This window comes from Bombina bombina, chromosome 2 (genome assembly GCF_027579735.1).
Source record: "Bombina bombina isolate aBomBom1 chromosome 2, aBomBom1.pri, whole genome shotgun sequence".
Taxonomy (NCBI): domain Eukaryota; kingdom Metazoa; phylum Chordata; class Amphibia; order Anura; family Bombinatoridae; genus Bombina; species Bombina bombina.
In genome coordinates this window covers 91,807,813-91,826,652 of record NC_069500.1, presented here as the reverse complement: position 1 = coordinate 91,826,652, position 18,840 = coordinate 91,807,813, and the positions used below count along the sequence as shown (strand labels likewise).

The following is an 18,840-nucleotide window of genomic DNA, read 5'->3' as shown; positions in this document are numbered from 1 at the left end:
CCTAAGATGAATTGCCTTTGGCTCTTGAGGACACAATTGTTTTTATGAACATTTCTCGTCCTCATATTTGACTTGAATCTTTTGATAAATCAAGTTATCTTTTTTGTTTGAGCGCCTCATGTCTTTCAGGCACAAGGTTTAAAGAGACTAATTGTCTATGCTATTCTGCTGCTGCTGGTTGTTGCCCCTCTGAGCCTCATGTCTCCCAGGATGATGCTGTTCACAGCAATGCCCACAGCTTTCTCCTAATCCGTCCAAGCCTCTATGGCAATCCCATGCAGTGCCCCTGCGTTTCCTCTCAGTCTCCTGAAGGAGTGTATTTGCCTGCAGATTTTGCAGCTCAGGTATCCTCTGCGGTAATCAGAAGCTTTATCTGCCTTTTCTGATCCTTAAGGCGAAAACGCTAGAGGACATTCTAAATCGATTAGATAGTAAGGTTTCTGCTCCTCATTTGGCTACTGTCCAGGGTGCCAGGAATCAGACTGAGATGAGAAGTGCAAAATAATCACACCTTTATTAATAGCAAAAACTTAATAAACAAGATCCACTAGTCAAATAACAAGCCAGGAGTCAAAACCAGAGCTGGTAGTCAGATGAGCCGAGTCAGGAGCCAAAGCGAATAGTCAGACGAGCAGGAATCAGGAACAAGGGAAAACAGCAGAGTCAGGAACAAGCCAGGGATCAGGAACCAGGAAGGACGTCAGACAGCCAGGTAATACACAGGAACTCTCACAAACAGGGTCTGAGACAACGCAAAGGCAAAGCATACTGAACAGAGACCTTTTAAATAATAAGTCATGACATCACAATTCTGAGACTGCATCATGTCTCACATTGGATGATGCACACCAGTTGGCCATAAAGGGACATGCAGGAAATGAGCAGCATCCCCCCACAATGCACCATAGTCAGGAAGAGAGGTGAGTAAATTGACTGCCAGCAGCACATGGCAAACACAACAGGGAAAAAACACTGACAGCTACACAGGTTGCTCTCTCTCCTAAATCATGGTGAGGATAATTTGCCGGTAGCTTCTGAGGATAAAATCTCATTTTCGGACAGTATAATTCCTTCATTGATGCTAGCAGTGGTCTCCTTCAGATGTATGTTTGCCACACTTCATGTATTGTTAAAGGAGGTTTTAGCTACTTGGACGACATCGATTTCTCCGGTTGTTGCTCAACCCTTGGAAGTTTCTAAAACTTTAATCATTTCTATGATGTTCTAACATGCTTTTGATATTTTCACGGAAATAGGAGAAGCTTTCTCCCTATCTAACTGTCTTTTAAAAGGACTTTCCTGTTGCTATCTCCATTAAAATCGCATGACTGCCTTGAATAGAAGAGAGCTCTCCTATTATGGCTCAAGAGAACTTCGATCCGCTATAGAGCGATCCATGCTTCTTTATGAATCAATGGGTTAGAAGCTGGAGGTTAATTGTTCATTTAGCAGGCAATGCCTTGTCCTTATTAGACCTTGCTGTGCTAGCCAGGTCTAGCATTGTGGCTGAAATTTTGGTCAGCTGAGAAGCCCTACCTGTGGCTTAGGGATAATGCATAGGCTTTATAGTTCTGCTGTTGCAGGTTCTCATATTTTATGTTTACTTCATATTTCGATTCTGGCGTTTCCTCTCAAGGATGAGACCTTGTTTGGACTTGGTCTGGCAGACTTATCCTCTGACTTTCCGGTGAAATAACGTTTTTCTTCCACTCGTCAAGACTAAAGGAAAGTTTTCATTTCCTCTCTCTGCAGGGTCAGACATGGTTTTTGGAATCCAACCAAACTTAGTCCAATCTAAGTTTTCCTCCCAGGGGCAGATTTCTCCTTCTAGAGTATATGCATTCCAGATATGATGAGAGGCATTCATTAAACTGGAGTTCAGGACCTTCCTCTCTGGGAGTGATGGTCCCAGTCCCAGTTTGGGAATGGGCACTAGGTTTTTACCTCAGGTTCTGACCTTCAAAGTAGTATCCATTCTACTTTGGTTCAAGAGGGCCTGTTCATAACGAACATAGACCTGAAGGATGTGTATTTATTGTTCACATGATTCAAGATTTTCTCAATTTTCTGAGTTTCTTCATTCTAGAAAGACTTTTAAGTCTTGGGGTATTACATTCCTGGACAATAGTTTCCACTGCCTGTGGCTTAGTGGACTATTCCCTTCTGCCCGGGATCTGAGAGACTAGGGTTAATTCCTGGCCTCATCACCTATTATATGGTTCAGGTGTCACCTTTCCTTTGAGCAAACTCTTTTTCAAGAGATCTTGTCCAAATCTACTCTTCCCATGGATGGGAAATGAATTTGAGAAGAGTTCAAATTGTTCAATCTACAAGAGTGATTTTTTGGGACCTTATTAAATTCTCTATCTAGGAGCAAGATTTCTATCAAAGGTCAGCTTAATCAAGGATGTATCTCATTTTCCTCTCTCTGCAGTCTACTGTCCAGCCAGCAGCAAGCTCTAGTGGCTCAGGTAGACCAACTTAGTTCATTTTGCAACCAGAGGTTGGGAGTTTGCATCTAGCTGCAGTGGATTTTCCTTCACTTTTCATTGATTCACAATGTATGGAAGATATTGGTCTGATGGTTTCTATGGAACATCATTCCTTTTGGGCTTTTTCTATAAGAATAGTCAACGTTCGGATCTGCCTCATGAGGATAGATCTAGTTTCAGTCGCTCAAGCTGACCTTTCCCGTGGTGTTTTTTTTCACAGGAAGATCTGTCTCAGGGCGCGTCGCTTCTGGAGACCATTCCTGGGTGATGTGTTCATGGATGCCAACCCGCTGGGCTGGGAAGCAGTCTGGGACCTGTTTGAGGCCACAGAAGTGTCTGCTCTCTCTTTAACATCTTGGAGTTGAGAACCAATTTACACTGCTCTGATAGCTTCTGCCTCAGTTGTCCCTTAGCTTGGTTCCAGTCGAACAAGATCACCTCAATAACCTTACATCAGCCACCACGGGAGGAACTCTAAGTTCCTCAGCCATTGAGGTGGTGTCCTTGATAGTTCAGTGGATGAAAGCTCTCAATTGCTGTCTTCTGCCATCCACATTCCAGGTGTCGTTAACTGAGAGGCAAATTTCTCTGCAGCAGACAGACTTTTCATCCTGGGGAGCTGGAACTCCATCTTGCAGGTATTCTCCAGCTCTAACCTTAAAATGGGGGGTTGCCGGAGCTTGGACTACTGATGGTGTCTAGGCAGAATGTCAAGCTTCAATGGTACGGTTCAAGGTCAAGGGATCCACAGGCCGCTATGATAGATGCTCTGGCGGTTCTTTGAGATTTCAGACTGGCCATACTTGTTTCCTCCCCTTTGCTCTCCTTCCACTTGCTCATATCAAGCAGGAGTCGAGCGTCAGTGATTCTAATAGCCCCTGCGTGGCCTCGCAGGAGTCTGGTATGCAGACCTAGCAGAGATGTCATGTCTTTCCCCCTACCTTCGGAGTCTTCCTCTGAGGAAGAAACTTCTGGATTCAGGGCCCCTTCCTTTCTTCCAAATCTCGTTTCCCTGAAGCTGACTGCCTTGGAGATTGAACCGCTTTGTTCTTTCTGAGCGGGGTTTTCTCTGAGTCCAGTCATTGAGACCATGATTCACGGTTTTCAAAGCCTGTTACTGGAAGGATTTACCATAAGATATGGTGTAACTTTCTTTATTGGTGTGAATCCCAAGGACTACTCTTGGAGTAGGGTCAGGATTCCTTGGATTTTAGCCAGATGTGCATTTTTCTGTCAGGCCTTGGCAGAATCAGGCATGTGTTTAAGTCTGTTGCTCCTTCTTGGAGCCTTTACCTTGTTCTTAAAGTTTAGCAGCAGGCTCTGTTTGAGCCTTTTCATTCCATAGACATTAAGTTGTTATCTTGGAAGGTTTTGTTTCTTATTACTATATCTTCTGCTCTGAGAGTCTCGGAACTCTCAGCTTTGCAGTGTGATTCGCCTTAACTTACCTTTAATGTCAATAAGGCGGTTCTTCGTACTAAGTTAGGTTTCCTTCCTAAGTTGGTTCGGATAGAAATATTAATCAGGGAATTCTTGTTCCTTCACTGTGTCCTAATCCTCCTCATAAGGAACGTTTGTTGCACTACTTGGATGTTGTGCATGTTCTTAAATTCTATAGGCGACTATGGATTTTCACCAATCTTCTGCCCTGTTTATTTGTTTCTCTGGAAACGTAAAGGTCAGAAAGCTAATGCTGCTTCTCTTTTTCTCTGGTTGAGAAGTATAATTAGTTTGGTTTTTGAGACTGCTGGACAGCAAACTCCTGAGAGAATTACGGCTCATTCCACGAGAGCCGTTTCCTCTTCTTGGACTTTGAAAAATGAAGTTTATGTGGAACAATTTTGCAAGACTGCAACTTGGTCTTCTCTGCATACTTTTTCCAAATTTTATAAATTTGATTCTTTTGTTTTGGCTGAGGCCTCTTTTGGGAGAAAGGTTCTTCAAGCAGTGGTGCCTTCCCTATTCATCTGTGTCCTCTAGCTTGGGTATTGGTTCCCAACAGTAATTGATGAATCTGTGGACTCACCATATCTTAGGAAAGAAAACAAAATATGTGTTTACCTGATAAATTTCTTTCTTTCCGGATATGGTGAGTCCACTGCCCGCCCTTTATTTTAAGACAGTTATTTCGGACTAAATCTCAGGCACCTCTACACCTTGTATTGCTTCTTTTTTCTCCATTTCCCTTTGGACAAATGACTGGGGTTTGGGTAAGGGAAGTGATACTTGGCCAGCTTTGCTGTGGTGCTCTTCTCCCTCCTCCTGCTGGTCAGGAGTGATATTCCCAACAGTAATTGTTGAATCTGTGGACTCACCATATCCGGAAATAAATACATTTATCAGGTAAGCATAATTCTTGTACCGCTCCCCTCCACAAAAGCGTTTTTCCTGAACAGTGTCAATGTGTAGTTCAACCAATTAGAAGCCATAGTATATCAAATTGTTTTCTTAAAGGGACAGTCAAAAACAGAATTTTTGTTGTTTGAAAAGATAGATAATCCCTTTATTACCTATTCCCCAGTTTTTGCATAACCAACACAGTTATAATACACTTTTTACCTCTGTAATTACCCTGCATCTATGCCTCTGCAAGCTGCCCCCTTATTTCAGTTCTTTTGTCAGACATGCATGTTAGCCAATGACACACATGAACTAACACCCTCTAGTGGTTTAAAAACTGTAAAAATGCATTCACCTAAGAGACGGCCTTCAAGGTCTAAGAAAATTAGCATATGAGCCTCCTAGGTTTAGCTTTCAACTAAGAATACAAAGAGAACAAAGCACAATTGGTGATAAAAGTAAATTGGAAAGTTATTTAAAATTGCATGCCCTATCTAAATCATGAAAAATTTATTTTGAACTTGACTGTCCCTTTAAAAGGAAAGTGAACTGTAAATGTTCTTCCCAATGATCCATTTTATCTTTTGGAATGTGTTTAATTGCTTACATTTAGTTCCTTTACCTTTGTTTTGACATGTGGAATAGCTGTTTTCCTGTTGAAACTTTCACCTATACTATAAATTTCAGTACAGGAGTACAGAAAAGCTATGTAAACAATATACATCATAAGAAATAAGCATAAGCTCGTGTTGGATGGGAGAGAGCCTAACCCTTATAAAGGGACATAAAACAAGTTGGGATAGAGACAAAATATAATATGTACTTTAATTACTTTACTTGCAAATTTATACTGCAGTGCCTTGCCATTAACCCTTTCTTTTTAATTTCTGAATTGTAAAGCTCTAACTCCCCCCACACATTTCCTTCTGTGATCTATAACTATTGTTGTTTTGGTAGAATGCAAAAGTGCATAGGGATTATCTGCTGGAGCATGCCTAGAAGCTGTGAACTCAGTTGAAATACAATGCCTTTGTCTAAACACTGATAAGGGGGTTGGAGATGGCTGCTCTAGGCAGCTTAGCTATGTAATTCATTTTGCTTATTTTTGAAAATTATTTTAAAATACTTGCCGGCAATTTTTAAACATTTTTTTATGCAAATTATTTTTAATTAATTAACCCTTTTAGGATATGCACAGATCTCAACCTATTTTATGTCCCTTTAAGGGTGTTTCTGAATCCGCTTTAGATACAATGCATTTGTATTACCTGCTTGCCTGAGTATACCGTTCATTTTCTTGATCTATATATTATTTTGTAATCTATATACTGCAAAGTTGTTAGAGCAAATCCCAAACTCTTGCACAGCATTAGGACTCAGTGGTTTAGAGCCTAGTTTCTCAACCTGTGGCACGTGTACCCCTCGGGGTACTTGGGGCATTCACAAGGGGTACTCCAAGCATTGCCTTTCATTATTGTTTTTTTCCGGATGTAGCTATAGTAAAAATATTACAGAAAGCTGTGTTTCTCATTTCTTCCCCCAAGCACTCCTAACAGGACAGATTGTATTTGCCTGCCTATGGTGATACATTAATTCACCACAAATTGTAAAAACTAACGGCTAGATTACGAGTTTTTGTCGGTAAGGCTTGCGGGCTAACAAGCCTATTGTTCCCACCGCTCCCTTAAAGGATTACTTTCTGTTATAAATTTTAAGCTAAACAACTAACATATTAAAGTTAATAAACATTAATTAAAACCTACTGACCTATATTTTCTCCAAAACGAAGTTTCATAACGTTCTAAAAGTTATATCTTTTATTCGCCGATGATGTCACGTTATCCTGCCCACTATTTTCAGCACTGCATGTTCAAAATACTTAAACCAATAACTTTGTGTTTAAAGCGCCATTTTGAAACCTAGGTATTGTAAACGGATTGGTACAGAGCAAAGGGTTTGGAAAACAATTACATTTGCAGACAAGATTTCTGATATACGGTAAAGATATGTTAATGAAATGCTATTGATAAAAAGCGTATTTGGGGTAGTTAGTAACAGGCATAGAAAATATTTACTTACAGTGGCCCTTTAAGACAACGCTGGTATTAGAGTTTTTTTTAAACCTGGCGTTAGCCGCAAAAAGGTGAACGTAGAGCAGAATTTAGCTCCACATCTCACCTCAATACCAGCGTTGCTTACGGTAGCGGTAAGCTGGCTAAACGTGCTTGTGCACGATTTACCCATAGGAAACAATGGGGCTGAGCCGGCTGAAAAAAAAAACCTAACACCTGCAAAAAAGCAGCGTCCAGCTTCTAACGCAGCCCCCATTGTTTCCTATGGGGAAAATAAATCTATGTCTACACCTAACATCCTAACATGAACTCCGAGTCTAAACACTCCTAATCTTACACTTATTAACCCCTAATCTGCCGCCCCCGCTATCACTGACTCCTACATTATATTATTAACCCCTAATCTGCCGCTCCGGACACTGCCGCCACCTACATTATCCCTATGAACCCCTAATCTGCCCCCAACATCGCCGCCACCTACATTATAGTTATTAACCCCTAATCTGCCCCCCCCCCACTATATTAAATTTATTAACCCCTAATCTTCCGACCTCAACGTTGCATACATTTAACATAATTAAATAAATTAATCCTATTTAAAACTAAATACTTACCTTAAAAAAAACCCTAAGCTAGCTACAATATAATTAATAGTTACATTGTAGCTATTTTAGGATTTATATTTATTTTACAGGCAACTTTGTATTTATTTTAACTAGGTACAATAGTTATTAAATAGTTAGTAACTATTTAATAACTACCTAGCTAAAATAAGTACAAAATTACCTGTAAAATAAACCCCAACCTAAGTTACAATTACACCTAACACTACACTATCATTAAATAAATTACCTAAACTACCTACAATTAAATTAAATAAACTAAATTACTAAAAAAACAAACACTATATTACAGAAAATAAAAAAAGAATTACAAGAATTTTAAACTAATTACACCTAATCTAACCCCCCTAATAAAATAAAAAATCCCCCCAAAATAATAAAATTCCCTACCCTATACTAAATTACAAATAGCCCTTAAAAGGGCTTTTTGCGGGGCATTGCCCCAAAGTAATCGGCTCTTTCACCTGTAAAAAAAAAATACAATACCCCCCCAACATTAAAACCCACCACCCACACACCCAACCCTACTCTAAAACCCACCCAATCCCCCCTTAAAAAAAAAAAAAAAACACTACCCCCCTGAAGAGCCTTCTTCACCCAGCCGGGCACAAGTGGACCTCCAGAGGGGCAGAAGTCTTCATCCCATCCAGGCAGAAGAGGTCCTTCAAGCGGCAGAAGTCTTCATCCAAGCTGCATCTTCTATCTTCATCCATCCGGAGCGGGGTCCATCTTCAATCCAGCCGACGCGGAGCCATCCTCTTCAAACGACGTCCTAACACAGAATGAGGGTTCCTTTAAATGACGTCATCCAAGATGGCGTCCCTTTAATTCCGATTGGCTGATAGGATTCTATCAGCCAATCGGAATTAAGGTAGGAAAAATCTATTGGCTGATCCAATCAGCCAATAGGATTGAGCTCACATTCTATTGGCTGATTGGAACAGCCAATAGAATGCCAGCTCAATCCTATTGGCTGATCCAATCAGCCAATAAGATTGAACTTCCAATCGGAATTCAAGGGACGCCATCTTGGATGACGTCATTTAAAGGAACCTTCATTCTGTGTTAGGACGTCGTTTGAAGAGGATGGCTCCGCGTCGGCTGGATTGAAGATGGACCCGCTCCGCTCCGGATGGATGAAGATAGAAGATGCCGCTTGGATGAAGACTTCTGCCGCTTGGAGGACCTCTTCTGCCCGGATCGGATTGAAGACTTCTGCCCCTCTGGATGTCCACTTGTGCCCGGGTGGGTGAAGACGGCTCAAGGTAGGGAGATCTTCAGGGGGGTAGTGTTAGGTTTTTTTAAGGGGGGATTGGGTGGGTTTTAGAGTAGGTTTGGGTGTGTGGGTGGTGGGTTTTAATGTTGGGGGGTATTGTATTTTTTTTTTACAGGTGAAAGAGCTGATTACTTTGGGGAAATACCCCGCAAAAAGCCCTTTTGTAATTTAGTATAGGGTAGGGAATTTTATTATTTTGGGGGGATTTTTTATTTTATTAGGGGGATTAGATTAGGTGTAATTAGTTTAAAATTCTTGTAATTCTTTTTTTATTTTCTGTAATTTAGTGTGTTTTTTTCGTAATTTAGTTTATTTAATTTAATTGTAGGTAGTTTAGGTAATTTATTTAATGTTAGTGTAGTGTTAGGTGTAATTGTAACTTAGATTAGGGTTTATTTTACAGGTAATTTTGTACTTATTTTAGCTAGGTAGTTATTAAATAGTTAATAACTATTTAATAACTATTGTACCTAGTTAAAATAAATACAAAGTTGCCTGTAAAATAAATATAAATCCTAAGCTAGCTACAATGTAACTATTAATTATATTGTAGCTAGCTTAGGGTTTATTTTATCGGTAAGTATTTAGTTTTAAATAGGATTAATTTATTTAATTATGTTTAAACTTATTTCGTTTAATTTAAATTATATTTAAGTTAGTGGGGGGTTAGGGTTAGACTTAGGTTTAGGGGTTAATACCTTTAATATAGTACCGGCGACGTTGGGGGGTGGCAGATTAGGGGTTAATAAATGTAAGTAGGTGTCGGCGATGTTAGGGACGGCAGATTAGGGGTTAATAAAATTTAGCTAGTGTTTGCGAGGCGGGAGTGCGGCGGTTTAGGGGTTAATATATTTATTAAAGTGGCAGTGATGTCCGGTCGGCAGATTAGGGGTTAATATATTTATTTAAGTGTTTCCGATGCGGTGGGGGGGCCTCGGTTTAGGGGTTAATAGGTAGTTTATGGGTGTTAGTGTACTTTTAGCACTTTAGTTAAGAGTTTTATGTTACGGTGTTAGCCCATAAAACTCTTAACTACTGACTTTTAAATGCGGTATCAGTCTTGACAGGAGAGGGTGTACCGCTCACTTTCTCCAAGACTCGTAATACCGGTGTTAGGCAAATACCATTAAAAAGATAGGATACGCAATTGACGTAAGGGGATTTGCGGTAGTCTCGAGTCGCGGAAGGAAAAGTGAGCGGTAGACCCTTTCCTGCCTGACTCGTAATACCAGCGGGCGTTAAAAAGCAGCGTTGGGACCTCTCAACGCTGCTTTTTAAGGCTAACGCCAAACTCGTAATCTAGGCGTAAGATTGTAGATTTTTAGTGACATATTACTAACCATATCATGCACTAAAGTGCCTGTAAGAGTTTATTTTCCACTTTTTTTAATGTAAGACGCACAATAAAGAAAAACTAAAGTCCAAAATAAAGTTTCATGATTCAGATAAAGCAATATACTTCCATTATCAAAGCATTCTTTTTTACTTGCACACTTTCTTAGGTTCCAGATCCTAATGAACATGTGCAAAAGTGCACAGTATATACATATATGCATATTGTGATTGGCTGATGGCTGTCACATGGTACAGAGAGGGGAAATTGAATTAAAGGGACATACATTGTTTTTAATTTCATGATTTAGATAGAACATAACATTTTAAACAACTTTCTAATTTACTTCTATTATCAAATTTTCTTCATTTTCTTGTTATACTTATTTGAAAAGCAGAATTGTAAGCTCAAGAGTGTGCACGTATCTGCAGCACTATATAGCAGCAGTTTTACAACACTGTTATACATTAGCAGTAACACTAGATGGCAGCACTATTTCCTGTCCTGTAGGGCTTCAGGCATGTGCACGCTACTTACCTAGGTATCTCTTTAACAAAGAATAACATGTGAATGAAACATTTTTGATAATAGAAGTAAATTGGAAACTTTTTAAAAATTGTATTCTCTATCTGAATAATGAAATAGTTTTTTTGGGGTTTAATGTCCCTTTAACTTTAACATTTGACATGAAATATTCTACTGCTAATTTCAAATTCAAATTAAGTGAATTTGCATTGTCTTTTATTATGCATTTGTCAATAATTAATTTCTACTGTATTTAGTAGTCTTTTAATTGTATAGAGTTCTTAAAATCAATGGACTATCTGTGTTGTTGTGTTTATTATTCTCTTTTCTAATACTTCCAAAGAGTAAATTCTTAAAACATAAAACAATATATGATTCCTTATATTTGTTTGGTTAATAAATCTGATACAAGCTTGTGAAATCAAGTGATACATGTGATTTACATTTTTGCTCATGTGAAAGCTTCAGATCAATAATATTTGTGCCACAGTTGGGGTACACAGGAAACAACTGTATATCTGCCGGCCCGGGTACTTGCTACACAAAGGTTGAGAAACGCTGGTCTAGAGGTATTAAATACATGGGCAATCTGAGAACCAAGTGGCCTCACATCATACAACTAGTGTTATATTTAATGTATTTTTTAGAAATCCTCTGAAATACTTCCAGAATGTACTTTGTGTCATAGTAAATTAAAGGGACACTGAACCCAATTTTTTTCTTTCATGATTCAGATAGAGCATGAAATTTTAATCAACTTTCTAATTTACTCCTATTATCATTTTTTTCTTCGTTCTCTTGCTATCTTTATTTTAAAAGCAGGAATGTAAATCTTAGCAGCCAGCCCGTTTTAGGTTCAGCACCATGGATAGCGCTTACTTATGGAGGCTTACATTTACCCACCAATAAGCAAGCATAACCCAGGTTCTTAACTAAAAATGGGCCGGCTCCTGCTTTTTAAATAAAGATAGCAAGAGATCGAAGAAAAAATGATAATAGGAGTAAATTAGAAAGTTGCTTTAATTGTATGCTCTATCTGAATCATGAAAGAAAAATGGGTTTAGTGTCCCTTTAACTGTTGATATACTTGCCCAGATTCAATAAGGCTTTCTTGGTTTGTGCATTTGCTATTTGTAGAGTTTGTGACATAGGTTTGAGTTACCTCCTTTATAAACTAATGGGGCTCACTGGAAATCAGCTAGCACTGCTAAAATCTCTTCAGATGAACAGAATGCAAATTAAAATGAAGTGTGTTTTTTAACATGAATTCAAATATAGTTAAATTAATTTATAATTGTCTAACCATTTTATCAAGTTGCCTTGTATAGAAGCTAAACAGATTCAGAACAGTCTGCAGAATATTTCAAACACCCCCAAGGAACACACTTGTTATTGCCATCATTTTAATAATAAACTGCTATCTTTATAATACAAACTTGAATTATTAGATGAATATAACACAAACTTTTGGATTCTACATTCTGCTGATAAGGCTTTTGTTTTTGCTCAATCACATTTTTGAGTTTAATTTTTTTTTTACATTTTTCTGGTTTCATCTTTCATTTCATCACATTTTTCACTTCACTACATCAATCTATTTGGATTTATTATTTGGACACTTTTATTTGGACTTTTGAACACTCCACGTTTGTTGACATTATTCTATTGACATTATTTCCAACTGGACACTGTATTATGACTGCAGCATTTAACGGATCCTCTATTGATATTAATTGTATTTTCTAAATTGTAACTTTTAATAGCTGAGAATTCTCCTTTTTATTGTCGGTTTATCCAATATGTATTAAATCATTTTCACTTTCCTGATATATTCATCTAATTTTATTATACTAATTTTATTATTCTGATATATTCATTTATTATCTCACATGCCCCTAGGACCACTATATCCTACTAGAGTTTATGCTTATTTAATACCCTAGCCTTTTTAGGCACTTTATACAACCCACAACTATAATATAAATTTCTTGCGTCTTTGTTGACGCAAATGTTTTGTTATGACACAAATCGTGTAACTTCTTGTTAACCTTGGTGCCAAAAGTTTTTTTCTCAGCATTTGCGTCATCTTTGTTGGTGACATTTTTGGCGCCAAAAATTTTGTTATATTAAGTCCCTCCCTCTTTTGCTCTCTGCTTTCATTTGTTACAGAGGGCTATGATATTTGCTTTTGTTTTTTATGTAAGCATTTTTTCCCATTCCTGAAACTGCTATTTTGTGGAATCTGGATATTTTGTTTAAATGTTATTTTTTCTTTTTTGTTACATTTTTCAAGATGTCTCACACTGATCCTGCCTCTGATGTACTGTAGAAACTTTGCTGCTTGTACACAATTTCTACGAAAGCTAAGTGTGTATATTGTTTAATTAGCTGAATTTATTTCTTCAGCTTAAATATGTGGCACTTGTTATGTTTTATTATTCATACTGATAATGTTTCTATAGTACATATACATCTACTGTTTTACCTTCACAGTCTAATGCACATGATATTACTGTTGATATAAAGGTTTATATTGCAAATTACATAGAAAAATGCTATGACTGCTATTCCACCTTAAAATTAATGTAAACAATCTCTTCTAACTTCTCATAAACCTATGAAGTTTGTATTGATCGACAGCATACTGTAGTATTTCTGCTTACGTGGTTTTCTCTGACTCAGAGGATCCTATTTCAGAGAATGATTTTGATAAATTAAACTTTCTATTCAATGTATTCATTCTTTATTAAGGAAGTATTGTTTACTTTGAGTTTTGTGGGATCTAGTCCTCTTGATAACAAGAGTAGCAAATGTTTGAATTCTGTTTTTTTTTAAACTTCTGAGGTAACTTTGAAGTTTTTCTTATTCCAGATGCTATTATCATATGTTTAGTAAGGAATCTAAACTTAGTGCTTCTTTTTACCTTTCTTCTAGGTTTTAAAAGCTATATCCTTTACCTATGGCAAATTTAGTGTTTTTAGGTAAAAGTCCCTAAAGGTTGGGCTATTTCTTCTCTTGCCAAACGTACTTTCTATCCTATGGAAGATATTTCTACTTTTTAAGGATCTTTTACATAGGAAGTTTGTTTCCTATTTTAAGTGAAGCATATTTACATATTGGCCATGTTTAACCTGCCATTTCTATGGCTAATGTTGCTGCTGTTTAAACTTTTTTGGTTGGACAGTTTAATCGGATCTTGAAGATACAAAAAAAACAATTTTAAACAATGGCACTATTTAGGCGATCCCCACTATGATATTCTTCCTAAGTGTATTTTTTAATCTTCTACACTTCTAATTGGAAGTATTGAGGGTGAGTTGGTGCTGTGCATAAATAGAATACAAATTCAACTAGTGGAAGTATAGACACTTACCACAAAAAAGTATGCACTTCTAGCACTCTACGCCCAGACTAAGGAGTGGTACTAGATGTGAGACGATAATTAAAATATAAACTTTTATTAGAATTTCAATAAAAACTGTGAACAAATTTACAAACAACACATAGATTTAAAAGACTCAAAGTAAGCTGTGTTAGTCAATGGTAAATGTAGTCAACACAAATGCTATGTAAATGCCTTAATGTGTTTATCACAATGTGTCACAAAATTTATGGCAATTTTAGGGTATGAAGGTCTCCTATGCACTGGTACTACTAGTGGGTGCCTCCTGGAAAAATATGACAGGTTAAGAATGATACGATATATGTGAAACAGCACCAGCTCATGCGTACATATAGACAACATTCTCGCATTAAACGCAAGAATTATGGACTCTTGTACTTAACAAGGAACTATTGTAGGCATATAGCTTATCATAACAGCGGTTAACAGTTGCATATATATGCCACATTCATAGACTTAATTTAAACAGGGTCTGCATGAGATTTAACCCAGAACGGGATTATATATATATACTATCGGTGCACATAGAATTCTATCATTTGAGAGATATGTATAGATATGGAGTCCTAATTTTGGACTACTTACAGTATATGATTTAAAATCCAGTATCTAGTTCTAATAACCACCTCACAAGATAACAGTATTATCTTTAGAATACTAACAGAATGTATTACTAACTCCTCATAGCAACGATACTCGCAATTACAGGAGAGTGAAACGCTAACTTGAGCCAGTATAACTAATAATCCGTGATTGATTTTTAGTTATGTCACATACAGTGATGTGTAATATGGATAATTTTGACAGGGTACCTAACATTATTTGATCTGGGTGACCACTACAATATATATTAGTCTCTGCATAAACACAGCATGGACAAATACGGAACCTAATAACCAACAGTGTGGTCCAAGTGTAGGAAGACCAGACAAGTAACACACCAGCATTTATATTACTCGAACCAACCATACCACCACGTTATAGCGAATAGACTTACAGGTTAAGTCATGATATTATAATAAGACTCCTATTTACATAGGTTTTCTTGGTTCATTTGGGGGTATTATACCTTCTATTTAAACTAATTTATTCAAGTAGTAAACTAATCCACAGTATTCACTTATAGGTGGAATTCTTAACCTGTCATATTTTTCTAGGAGGCACCCATTAGTAGTACCAGTGCATAGGAGACCTTCATACCCTAAAATTGCCATAAATTTAGTAACACATTGTGATAAACACATTAAGGCATTTACATAGCATTTGTGTTCACTACATTTACCATTGACTAACACAACTTACTTTGAGTCTTTTAAATCTATGTGTTTGTAAATTTGTTCACAGTTTTTATTGAAATTCTAATAAAAGTTATATTTTAATTATCGTCTCACATCTAGTACCACTCCTTAGTCCGGGCGTAGAGTGCTAGAAGTGCATACTTTTTTGTGGTAAGTGTCTATACTTCCACTAGTTGAATTTGTTAATCAGATCTTGATTTGTCTAAGCATTGTTCTTTTATTTCAACATTCATTTATGATGCTATATTTTATTTCTTTTTAACTGATATTAAATCTTTGTTTTTAGCCATTTTTACTAGAAAAGTTGTATGGCTTAAATCTCTGATATGGTGTTTAAATTTAGATTACTGTCTTATTATTTTAGAATAGTAATTTTTTAAGATTTTTTTTTTTAATTTTATTATCTCCTCTATTACTGGGGGAAAGGGAGTTTTTTCAGCCCCAAGTTAATAAATCTAGTGGTAATTTTTAAGCTCCCAATTGTTTTTTTCATTCCCTTAAGGCCTCTGGCTCTGATTTTAGATTTTTTTCTGAATTTGAATAAGTCCAAGCCTAATAATTAAACTAACTTCAGCCCCTAAGTCTGCATGCCTTTTAACCAGTTCTATTGGTGGGGGGACAGATTGAATTTATTTCAACACATTTGGACAGTTTCTGTTCAAATCAGTGGATTCAGAATATTGTTTTCTCAGGGAGTATCGAATAGGTTTCAGAATAAAAACCTCCCATGGGAAGATTCTTTTCCATGTTATAACAAACCCTGTGAAAGCTCAGGTTTTTCTGAATTGTGTTTCAGATTTAGAGTTTTTAGTGGTGATGGTTCCAGTTCCTCTGCAGGAACGGATTTTGGGTTTCTATTCATTGTCCTAAAGAAAAAAAATTCATTCAGACCAATTCTGGATCTGAAATTTTTATATCGTTTTGTGAGTCCCAACTTTCAAGATGGTGACTATAGGGATTATTCTTTCTGCCTTTTTGTTTAGCAAGGTTACTTCATGTCCACAATAGACTTACAGGAAGCTTATTTTCAATTAATTCAGACCACTATTGTTTTCTGAGATTCTCTTTTCTAAATAAGCATTACCAATTTGTCGCTCGTCCTTTTGGGCTAGTGGCAGCTCATAGATTATTTTTAAAGATTCTTGGTACCCTTCTATCTGTATTCAGAGAGCAGGGTATTGGAGTGTTTCCTTATTTGGATGATATTTGGTACTAGCTTTAATCTTTTCATTCAGCAGAGTCTCAATTGAAACAACTAGTGTGGTTTCCTCAAGAAATGTTTGGAGGATCAATTTACAATAGTGTTTTTCTTTCCCTAGACAAGGGTCACCTTTTTAGGTTGCCAGATAAATTTTAGTGTCTGATTCTTTCTCTGATAGGCTAGACACGAATGAAGTTAATTTTAGTTTGTATAAACCTTCAGTCTCTATTTTTTCCTTCAGTGGTTATGTGCATGGAAGTTTTTGGTCTCATGACTGCAGCATCAATTGTGATCCTCTTTGCTCGTTTTTCGTTGGGGACCTCTAAAGCTTTGCATGTTGCACCATAGGTGCAGGGATTATTTTCAGTTATCACAACTGATATATTTAAATCCCAACACTTTTTTCTCTCTGATTTGGTGGTTGGACTATCACCTTATTGTTCAGGGGGCCTCATTTGTTCGTCCCTACCTGGACTGTATTCTCAACAGATGCAAGTTTTTCAGGTGGGGGAGCTGTCTGAGAGTCTCTGACTGCACTATGGATTTGGAAACCTCGCGAGATGAGGTTACCAATCTATATTTTAGAACTCCATGCTATTTTCAGGGCTCTTCAGGCATGGCTTCTTTTGAAGAGACAACTTTTACATTTGTTTTTTAAACAGACAATATCACAACAGTGGCATTTGTCAATCATCAAGGAGGGACTTGGAGTCCTTCAGTTATGGAGGAAATATCTCGGATACTTTCTTGGACGGAATCCAACTCTTGTCTAATTTCTGTGATTCATATCTCAGGTGTAGACAATTTGAAATGGGATTATCACAGCCGTCAGACTTTATATCTGGGGGAGTGATCTCCATTCAGATGTGTTTTTTTCATGTTGTACAGATGTGGGGTCTTCCAGAAATAGATCTGATGGTCTCTTGTCTAAACAAGAAGTTTTCCAGATTCTTTTCCAGGTCCAAGGATCCTCAGACGGAGATAGTCAATGCTCTAGCAGTTCTTTGGTTTTTACCAACCTGCTTACATTTTTTCTACCTCTGGTTCTTTTTCCAAGGGTGATCTTCAGTATCATAATGGAACATTTTTTATGTATTTCTGATGGCTCCAGCTTGGTCTCTCAGGTTTTGATATATGGACCTTGTCAGGATGTTCAGTTGCCAGCCTTGGCCACTTCCTTTAAGGCCAGACCTTCTGTTTCAGGGGCCGTTTTTTTCCATAGAATCCCAAATTTCTAACTTTTAAATGAACACTTAAGTGTTTAGTCATAGATGTTTCTCTGACTCAGTTATTAGCACTATAATACAGGTTCGTAAGTCTGTTTCTATGAGATTTTATTTTAGGGTTTGGAAAATCTATTTCATGATGTTCAACTCATGATTATTCTTGGCATTCTTTTAGAATTCCTAGGATTTTACAGTTTCTTCAGGTTGGTTTGGATTAACGTTTTGTCTGCAAATTCTTTGGAAGGACACATTTTCTGCTCTTTCTGTCTTATTTCAAAGAAAGATTGCTTAACTTCCTGATATTCACTGTTTTGTTCAGGCTTTGGTTCATATTAAACCTGTTTTTAAATCTATTTCTCCTCCTTGGGGTCTCAATTAAGATTTTCAGGCTCCTCCTTTTGAGTCTATGTATTCTCTGGACATTCAATTACTTTCTTATAAAGTGTTTTTTTCTTTTGGCTGATCTCTTCTGCTTGAAGAGTTTCTTTTTTGTCTGCTCTCTTTTGTGAGTCTCTTTATCTGTTTTTCTATCAAGATAAAGTTGTTTTGTGGACTTCATTTAAATTTTTTACCTAAAGTTGTGAATTCTAACATCATCATTAAGGAAATTGTTGTTCCTTCTTTGTGTCCTAATTTTAAGAATACTCTTGTAGGGTCTTTATATTCTTTGGATGTGGTAAGAGCTTTAAAATATTATGTTGAGGTGACTTAAGATTTCAGAAAAACTTCTAGTCTTTTTGTTATTTCTTCTGTCTCCAGGAAAGGTCAGAGAGTCTGTTATTTCTCTGTTTTTTTGGTTCAGACTTGATTCACAAAGCTTAGAGAATTACAGCTCATTCTACTAGATCAGTTGCCTCTTCTTGGGTTCTCAAGAATGATGCTTTGGTTGATCAAATTTGCAAAGCAGCAACTTGGTCTTCTTTGCATACATTTACTAAATTTTACCATTTTTATGTGTTTGCTTCTTCAGAAGCAGCCTTTGGTAGAAATGTTCTTCAGGCAGTTGTCTCAGCTTGATTCTAATGCCTTTGATTTGAGGGGTTTTTTATTT

General features: G+C 37.1%; 1 protein-coding gene across 1 annotated transcript in view; it reads left to right on the top strand.

Annotated features, from left to right (window-relative positions):
• PDZD2 (PDZ domain containing 2) overlaps positions 1-18,840 on the top strand; it is a 718,112-nt gene that overhangs the window by 601,780 nt on the left and 97,492 nt on the right.